Source organism: Cryptomeria japonica, chromosome 11 (assembly GCF_030272615.1).
Source record: "Cryptomeria japonica chromosome 11, Sugi_1.0, whole genome shotgun sequence".
In the NCBI taxonomy this organism is placed as follows: domain Eukaryota; kingdom Viridiplantae; phylum Streptophyta; class Pinopsida; order Cupressales; family Cupressaceae; genus Cryptomeria; species Cryptomeria japonica.
In genome coordinates this window covers 156912553-156923182 of record NC_081415.1, presented here as the reverse complement: position 1 = coordinate 156923182, position 10630 = coordinate 156912553, and the positions used below count along the sequence as shown (strand labels likewise).

The window sequence follows — 10630 nt, the reverse complement described above, 5'->3', positions numbered from 1 at the left end:
TTCGCCAGGACGGTCTTCGCCGGGACGGTCTTAGCCAGGACATGGGCGACCTCTTTCAATCCAGCGTTCCAAGGCGAGGTACATCGTCATCCTGCACATCAAGGACAAAAGGAGTTAGAACAAGAGTTAATTAAAGATAGCCTCTCAACGACATCAAATTGAATATCTAGCAAGCTTCAAGTGTCAGATGAGGTGGCGTCCTAGTCATCATTTCTCCAATCAGTGAAGTCCATCTCAACATGTCTAGATTCAATGTACTTAACTCATGGAAGGTGGCACAAACTCCGATGTACCTACCCCGGCTTTCCATTGGTCGATTTTTCTAAAAGGGACATGTGTCCAAGCAATACAATTTTATCATTGGTCAAGCATTAAATGTTATGTAATGGTTGTAACAAACCCTAATTAGGGTTTTCATTGTAAAATCTTGGCCATTGATCTTGAATTGATCTAAGCCATCAAATTGTATTGTGGGCACTATATAAGCCCAGGCATTTCATTTTGTAAGGGTTAATTTTAGATGATTAGAGAGAGTTGTAAATAGTTGGAAGAGTTAGAATATAGTTGATAGAATAGCAATTAGAGTAGAATAGGAGGACAAGGCAAGAAATTGTTGCCATTGATTGTAAACAAACTCTATTTTCATTGAAGTAATGGTGAAATATGTCGTTTTCTTGCAATTTGCATGGTTTCTTGTTGAAGTCTTCAATCTTAGATGGTAGATAATTAGATGAATGGAGGAAGTGTGATTGATTGATGGTGGAATTCGTACATCCATACTACTAGCAGTTTGTTGATTGCAGACTTGCCTTGCGTAGTCAACTGGAATCATTCAGCCTAAGCTCAATTTCAATTTGTTGCCTCTTCATTGATATGCATCAACTTGGATGGTATCTATGCCTGCGGTGATGATTTGAACATCATAAAGCTTCCCATAGAAGATCGCACTAGTCTTGTGTAGATGTTCCATTGATGTCAAAACAAGACCTAGTTAGAGTTTCATCAAAAATCAATCATTGCTCCTACATTCTTAGTATTAGGATTAGATCCTCTCTTCGCCCTTATCCTTTTTCCATTTTTTTAATCTAAGTTAGTAAGAGCCTGTGTCCAGCAAAGCAGATCGGAAGTTCAATGTAAGTCCCCTTGTGATTCCAGCAAATCACATCATACCACTGGAGCTTGTCCACACGTAGAGACCCTACATCAAAGAACCTTGGAGTCTACCTAACTGATCCTTTATGCGAATCTTCAGCAGTTAGAGACTATTTTCTCAAGAGAGGATAAGATACCCTTAGGTATTTTATTCTGTGTTAGGCTGTGTACAAAACACACGTCAACAGGTATAAACAAAAAACACACAGAACAAAGCATGGTGGTCACACAAAGTGATCATGAAAACAATCTAAACATCAAGCACATGTACATACGAGGTTTCATGTTGAATCATTCACATCAACCTCACCAAACACATCAACTTTAATGATAGCAACTTCCTTGTAATTATTACCATCCATTGAAAATCCTAGTAGATGATTGCCAATCATAACAATTTGACAAAAAAGTACTTATAATAAAATAAAATAAATACAAAAATACATGCAAAAGACAAAATTCCACACCCTAAGTTTTTAAATAAGGAAAAAGAAAAGGGCAAAAGGAAAAACCTAAGTTGATGATGCAGCTCAGTAATCCTTTGTTGTCAATGGTCTGTGAGAATTGCTAATACCAGCATGAGAAATGGGCCCACCCATGAATCCAATGTTAGTGCCATGAATGGCTGAAACATAAATATGAGTCAATCTATAAGAAATTAAAACAAATCAAAATATTTATTCTCAAGAAAAATAAAACACAGTGTGAAAACTTAAAGAATAAGAGAAAAATATCCTTTGAAGTGGTCAAATCTAAACCTTATTATCTACAAATTTATACTAATTTTATCAAAACACTGAATTACATCCTAGATCTAACATGTGATGCTCACTATTATCATCGTAATGGCATAGAGAGTAAGCCATGTCAAAAGCAACAAAGATAATAATAGTAAGGATGAATAAACCTGGGTTGACAACTTCAAAGGTAGATGGCTATTTTATATTATTATTATCATAATATAATCAATTATCTATATATAAACAATCTATGATTCCTATTTGTTAAGATGTTCAAATAGGAAAACCAATCCATTAGTTATTTGAGTAAAGATAACCTTTAGTAAGATTTGTGGTTCCTATTCATTCTAGTAGGGTAAATAGTCTATTAGTTTTTATAGTAAAGGTAATCTATAAGAAGATCTTTGATTCCTATTCATTCTAGTTGGATAAACAATCCAATTTATTTTTATATAACAAAATATTTTCTTAGTGTTTCTTGTCAAAGTTATGAGCCTTTATCCCCAAGTACTGTTTGCAAGCCACTTTGAACTCCCCAAGGTCTGTCAATTCCTCAATACATTTTTTTGGCCCTTAACCTCGATACCATGTTTAAGTTATGCTTAACAACTCTTCCTGGATTGCCCTTCCTTTGTCAAACTTTCCTCATTCAATAGTTGTTTCTTGGTGTGTCGTCATCCTTATTAATCTAAAGTTTTGCATACCTTAAGAGGGAAGAGTTAATCCTCAACCCTGATCCTCAATTCCCTAATTTCAAATATTGACTACATAACAGCTCACTGGTATGGCCCCAAAATGCCACGTGCATGCCAAATAAGCCACTAACACCTTGGAAGGTATGATCAACTATCAAATATCTTTCACTACTTGAGGATTATTAGTTCCAGCCATGCATGGAACTATAGCGGAGGGGCTGAGTCCTTAAACAGTGATTAAACTGAGCATGAATAGCCAATCAGGATTTAGTATTTCGCAAGGTTTATTATTGGAGGCTAATTGCCTTAGTAAAGTTGCATATTTGTTAAAGCCAGTATTAGTTTAAAATTTTTTGGCACTGTATTATTGGCCTCTGTTTCGGTTGCAGAATGACAGGAATGTTTTTTAGGCTTTCGATGGGAGAGACCACATATTTCTTTAGGTTGCAAAATGGCAGGAAAGGTTTTTAGTCTTTCGATTGTAGAATTTTTAAGATTAAAGCTATTCGCCAATTTTTCGGCTTCCGCAAGATTGCAGCGGTTTCAAGGCTTCAAAACAAGAGAGGACATAGATGCATAGAGGACAGTTGGCTGGTAAAGCAGTAGCGTCTGGCAATTGGCAATTGGCAATTAGCATATTATGTGTTGCATGCATGTGAGGATTTAAAAAAATATTAGTTTCATGTACAAACACATTCCTTTTATAGGAAATCAGAACCCAAAGGTTTATCTCTGCCTTCGAAACTGGACCTCAAGGATTGGATTTTAAGTTGTTTGTTTGCAATCACCATTCCTTGCGTTGCCTTCATTCTTCCAATCTGTCGGACGAAGCAAAGAGAGATCCAATATTCAACATAATAAGGGGTCATTAGTGGTAAGGCTTGTGCCTCACAATACAAGCACTTAAATATACCAAATCTCAAGACAAATTATCCCATAACAATGTCAAATAGATCTCCTTTTACAAAGATACATTTGTGGTACAACATGTGAGTGGCAAAACTAACGTGGTGGCTTATGCTTCAAGTACGAGTTGTCACCTACTTGTCTCAATAAGCAATTAGATTGTTGGGTTTGAGATGGTTTTGATGTAGATGTAGCTTGTTATCCTTGTCCATCAAAGCTACCTATGCATAGGCAGCACTAGAGTGTTCTCTAATCTTTGTTTGTTCTTTCCTTGTACCCAAATCCTACATAGTTAGGCCTTTCCTCAAGAAAAATGGGATTAAGCTTTCCTTTCCCATCCTTGCCAAGATTTTTCCTAATATTTGCAACAATTACCAAAGATTCCACTCAATAAATTCTTGGAATAAATTAGGTGATAAAATGACTAGCTAGCATGCCTCTATTATGATTTGTGAATCCTTGGTAGAAGCTAGTCTCCTTTTCTTGGTAGGCTCTTCATGAGTGTCATTATCACTTTTGCTTTGTTAGTTTCGGCCCTTTTTCGAAACCCTAATGATTTGGGCAATTCTTCCTGCCTTTTTCATTATCCTAAAATTCCAACAAGTAAACTGCACACCCAAGCACAATTTTCATTTGCTCTGCTTCGTACACAACTGTTAGTAGAGCTTTAAAAATCTCTCTGTGCGGACCAACCAACATGTCTGCGATTGATGGTTTTTCCTCTACTAAATGATTTCCACGATCTCTATGACTATGAAAAGTTATTGGCATTCTCCTGTTAAACAATATGATGCGGTGAGCAATTAAATAAACTATGAGAACAACAACAACAATGATCACAACCACTAACAGTTTATTGAGTAAAGCTACAAATTGAGCTTACACCGGAATTGCCCATGGCTTCAACTCTTTGATCAACTTTTTCTATAATCAAGATGAAGTTTTTTTTTTTTTTAAATTCTGTTTAATTACAAATTAAATGCTAGTTACTTGTACTTTTCATTAGTTAACCAAGTTTTATGTCATTGGTTCATAGTTGTACTCTATAAATAATTCTAGATTCAGATGTATGTCCTGGTTCATATTTACAATTCTGAGCAATTTCAGAAAAACTTAGTTCATTTCTTAATTTAAATTTAGGTGATCTAGATATAAAAGCCTTTTTCCAGATCCAAATTTCTTCTTCCCCGACATAGTAGGGTTTACAAACTTCCTTACTCTATTTTGTAGACTCTAACAAACTTATGTTCAATAGTGTATGTAGTGGTATAAAATATGATTTGGTTATAATACAAAAAAATCTCACATCATGTGCCTCAAATCTTTAGAAGACATATCTGTCTTTGATTCTGGTTTATGTTTCTCTTCTAGAATAATTTATGTTTCTCTTCTAGATTAACTCAGAGTTGCAGATGATATTGAAGCATGACAACCTAAATAAGGTGCTCTACCTTAAGCTTTTCCTCGTGCACTAGTATCTTGTAGCTGTTATTTGGGAAAGTTCTCCTTCCTCTATATGTTAAAGAAATGAGACTTCAAATTGAATTAATTACAATTTACTTCATGTTGTCTTAGAGTTCTCTACTAATTTTCCTCAATATTTTCTATTTGAACCTTTTTTTCTCCTGAAGACATGCACAAATGATTTGAAATTTGAATATGCTACATTCGATGTATCCTATCTTGCCTATTTCCATCGAATAAGCACCCTACTATCAAGCACTGTGTGAGAAAAAATTAAAATTGATATCACAAACATAAATAGTAAGCTTCAAGCTTAAAATCAACATTAAATACAGGATAGGGATGGATATCTACTTTAAAGTTAACCACCATGACTACTCTTTATTTGGCCTAATAAGTCCACTATTTGTGGGTTTTTATCGTAACCAAAGAACTCCTAAATTTTCAGGCTTGTGGATATTGTAGTTCAGTTTAAGACAAATTAAAACACACAAAAGCTAATGTTGTACAATCTAAAGGTCTATCAAATACCTATACATCAAGATCAAGTGATTATTGTTAATATCATAATTTAAAAAACCTTAATCTGCCCTTCCAAGAACAGGTGCACGCTATTATTATACTAATGTCTGTTATAACTAGAGTAATACCTGTAATTCTCAGACAGACTTATACGAATTATATTCTACTTGTCTGTATTTTTTTTGGTTTCTATATGTTCATTATGTTAAAAAGCACAGATCTATATGAGAGTATGATGAACACTACAAGCAACCCTATTTTAATTTAGCCTGTTTCATGAAGATAAACTGATAAACAATAAATTAGAACAGCAGTAAAAAATCCAGTTACAAGAGACTTACAAATGACCAGATTTGTATCTAGATTTATGAAGATTTAAAAATCATATTTCATTAAAATATTTAGGCTAACACTTAGTTTGTTAGTCCCTGCCTTTAAGCAGAGACTTATGTTTGCGTATAGCTATTCTGCAATTAGTTTCTACTTGGGAAACAATGCCAGTGTTTTTAACCTATGGTCTAATTTATTTTTATCATTAAACTGATTTATTTTTTCATTTCTACTTTTTCGTGATTGGCCCTTGGTATTTTTGCTAGGGGTTTTCAATTTTTTTAAATTTTTTTGAATAAAACAGTCTACACGTGCCTAGCCTTTGGTTCCACATTTTTCATATTAAACTGTCCACGTGCCATGGCTATGTTTCCACATTTTGCATATTAAATAGTCCACATGCCATGGCTATGTTTCCACATTTTGCAATCTTTGCTAGACATACTCACTTCACCTATTTTATACCTCTGTAATTTCACCTAAGTTGTTATTATGACAGTCTCTATATTCAGGAACATGTTTTAAGGTCGAGGAAAGAGCAATATGATCTTTAGATTTTGAGATATAGCCATCAACATATCTATATATTTTCTGATCTAAAGCTTCTTTCCAGAATTTCATCCATGATCACAGAAAGAAATCTTGTTCGGTAAATTAGTCTGAGTGTAGTAACCTCTGGATAATGCAGCAGACATTACTCAGAAAAACCTTAATGAAAGCCTATCATTATGTAAATTCTGCCCTCCTACATTTTGTCCCCCTCTGAAAAATAAAAATAAAAAAAATAGAGAACCTAAAATCTACCATGTAGAATCAGCCGTAAGAGATTCACAGTTTTTGTTTTCGTTTTCGTTTCCATTAAATGGAAACCCTAGTAAACAAAAAAAAGAGAGAAAAATGTGCCTTGCTTATCCTTCCACATTTTGCATACATGTCTGCATCCACGCAAGGACAGATGGCTTCAACAATATTTCTTCATGCTACCAGTCAGAGTTTAGAACTCGCCAAAGGAGATTGTAGAGGGATTGAAGTGAGTTGCTTGTCATGGTTTCACCTGGAGTTTTTTTAATATATTTGTACTTAGCAGATCATTTTTCTTTGTGTTTTACTTCTTTCTCAGAGTCTTTCCTTGAATGTTTTCTCAATATTTAGACCATGCCAAGATTTTGACACGTTGCTGAATTATTGGAAGTAAATCGATTCAGTGATAAAAATAGTTTAACTGGAGCATTTCTATTGATAATTTTTAAAAGCCATTACATAGCCATAGAAAAGACAAATGCTAATAACTTTAGACCTCTATCATCAGGATATGTATGTTGTCTATTAATTATTACGTTATTCCTCATTTCATGATCCATGTTTGCTACATCTGCATTTGGAACTCGTAGTTCTGTAACTGATCTAACTGTTGGCTCTATGTGTGGTCTCAACTCTGCACCGGTTCTTGCTATTGGGGAAGTTATATCAAGATTCAAATGTGATTCATCTACATCCCCAATCATCTCTTCTGCTTGCAAATGTTCTAGAGATGTCACGGTAATTGCATTTGCCCGGTCTTCAACCTCAGCTGTTACAAGTTGTGAGGCATCTTGGTTGTCAGTCATAGGACTAAGTTCAGGTGCAAGATTCGCCTTCTTCAACATATATTCATGAAAATAGTTTAAGCCATTAGACTAAATAACTGGAAGGTGTGTTACAATATATGCAAAATCATAAACATGAATTCCCAAAAAATGAATTCCCAAAAAATGTTACTAAGTCCAAACGAAAAATTCAAAAACTACATTAAAAACAAACCTCATTAGTTTCTGTCGGCCTGAGTTCCCAAACTTTGATGGATGAATCCAGGACTTAATGGCAAGAGCACTCCTTTCTTCCTTACTGTAATGAAGTGACCCAATAGCTCCCTTACGTTTTGTTGGCAAGAATGCAATAATAGCCACCAATATAGATCAAACTGCGAGAATTTTATTACATTATGAACAGATTTATAGCAAAACATCAAACATGACATAACACTTCAATCAGGGACTACATTGTCCAAAAATTACTAGTTATGAATCATTATACCATGTCAAGCATCTTCCATACTCAGTTTTCCAGCCACCATCACGCTTGAAAAAGGGTGTATCCTCTGGCCAATTGTTGTAGTTCCCAGCATCGCTTGGTCCTCCATAACCCCACTACTCTTTTCCTTTAGACTGCAATTAAGGAGTGGAAAAAAAGCCCAATTTAATCACCAATTTCAATACATAAAACAAGGGAAAAAGCCCAATTTAATCATCAATTTCAATACATAAAACAAAGAAAAAAACCTGAAGAGCATATCAAAATATATGTATAGACAGATTTATATAAAACGAGGGAGAGAAAAAAGAGCCACTTCGATGACCAAATTAGAATTATTAAATAGGAAAAGGACCTGAAAAGAAGATCTGAAGATTCGTATAAAGTATACGAATTGTTCCATCTAAGTACCTTATCATAGCATTGGAAAGCACCAATCCCAGGGAATCTCCGTGTACCATTAGCCCCTGGATAAGATGGATACCTTAACTCCCCTGCAGGTCCCATCCCCACTTGAACTTCCTGAATCACAGGAGGGCCACGTTAAGTCATTACAGTTATGAAATTTTATACAGAAAATAGAAAGATAAGCAAATTGTGACCATGAAGATGAAGCACGTCTCTAACAAATTTGACAGCTGATAACTTGTTTGGCATGAGGATTCAATGATGTATCTAAAGATGAGATCATATAAATATAAACTTGAATATTCACTTAAGGATTAATGATGTATCTAAGGTGAGATTATAGAGAAAAACTTGAATCAAAGTATGCTTATGGTCAAAACTGTGTAATTAAATTCCTATGATCCATCATCAAAATTTGCCTCATCCTGATAATGAAGGATGCAATGGACTGTAGAAATATGATGTCTCTAGATATAAACTAGCTTCACCTATACGGAGATTCAACTACTTAACAAGCATCTAAGAATGAGAACAAGCTCATAAAAGACTGTCAAACATAAAAGCTGCCAGCGTACAAGTTGCATTACAGCGTAGACTACATTCATTCACAGAAAAAATTATAGGGTTCTACCACGTTCATCCAGAAAGGCTTGTAGAAGGCACAAAGAAGTGAGAACAAAGCTAAATACATGTAAGCCACATGGAGGGCGTGTAAGTTAACAGGATGAAAATTAATCAAAAGGACGATTGCGGTTATCTTATAAATGGCACCCAAAGCCAAAATTGATCTACCCACAATAAATATATAAATACTAAATCGAACGATATCAAAACAAGAATTATGAGATATGAAAATTACTTACCACAATAGTTTCCCCAAGAAGGTTCCTGGAAACTCTCCTTGAAGCTTCTCATGAAATCTGCATAGCACTGAATAGGTTTTCTACCTTTCAATACAGGAAGCTTATCATATCCCAGTGAAATATACTCATAATTAACTGAGGATTTACTTTCAACGCCTACTACTCTGCTGGATCCGCTTGTGAGAGAAAAGAATCCTGTAAAAACCTTTGATCCTTCCACCATTAGGGATAGCCCCAGAGAATTCATCATTGAACAGGGCAAATGCACACAGCTTAAGAACATTCCAAATGTGGCATATAAACTATCCAAGCTCACCAGAGGTGATGAAATGCTGGCAATCATTCACAATGTTCTTTATGGAAGGCGCGGAAAGGCTTATCATTTTCAGAGGAATGTTTTGCAGGTTTCAGGGTTTGTTTGGGGTGAAGAAGAGGAGAATAAACTCAAGCCTCCAGAAGATGAAGAAAGATGATTTGTAGAGGGTCTTTGACGTAATTGAACTAGACAAACTCTTACCAGCAAAATGCCAAGGGTTATAATGTTAACTTCACATGCTTTTCCCCGCTCCATGCCATCTAAATTTTCATTACCGTTGGGTTTCATTTGAATTTTCTTTACTGTTGTAGGTAGGTTAGTTTCGAACCTTCTTTCAATATTGTTGTAGGTTGGTTTTGAAAATTTTAGTACATATTTAAACAAATTACTAGCTTTTAGTTTTAGGTATTAATTTTTTTTTAATTTTTTTGATTAATTTGGATATTAATATTTTTAGATGTGTAATGAATTTGTTATAATAATTTATTTTTTGTATGTATGTTTGTATAGTTCATGAAAAAAATTCACTTTCACTTTGACAGGTAAAATATAATCATTTAACTTAATCAAATTTGAAAATGTCTTTGTAATGCTAATGTGCACTTGTTGTAGCTTCACAAATAGTGATCATTTTTCCATGATACATTTCTGCCCACTTGGCGAATGAATTTGCATCATCTTCTATGAACTTTAACATGCCTTTGACATTCTATCAAATTCTCTTGAGGCCATGTAGAATTTTTCTTCATAAGATAAAGCCCATTTGGACACGTGTGTCCATTCAACTATTTTGACAAGGCTATTTTATGACATTTTTCCTTTGTAAATGGATTCAAAGCAACTATCTGATGTATTTTAGTTGCAAACATGAAATCTCCTTTTGCTGGTCATTAGCCTTCTATGAGTATCCTTGGTAGCTTTCTGGACCATAAAAATGTTGTGAGTTGTGGTTTACTGGAGCTACCATGAATCTCTTCTACCTACAAATATTGCTCAGACCTAAAAGAATTTTGCCAAGTCTTTCCAACACATGTTAATTTGCCTTTTCGTTGATCTCTAAGTGCACTTTTTTGTGTGTACATCTTCAACACATGCTAAGCTAGTTGGGAACCTAACAAAAACCCTAAAGCTATGTGGAAATCTACTAACATTACTTAGAATTCC

The 10630-nt window shown here is 34.6% G+C and overlaps 1 pseudogene; it reads right to left on the bottom strand.

The window, feature by feature from the left end:
• Positions 1 to 6950: 6950 nt before the first annotated feature.
• LOC131066054 (uncharacterized) lies at positions 6951 to 9792 on the bottom strand (annotated as a pseudogene).
• Between the last annotated feature and the right edge of the window lie 838 nt (positions 9793 to 10630).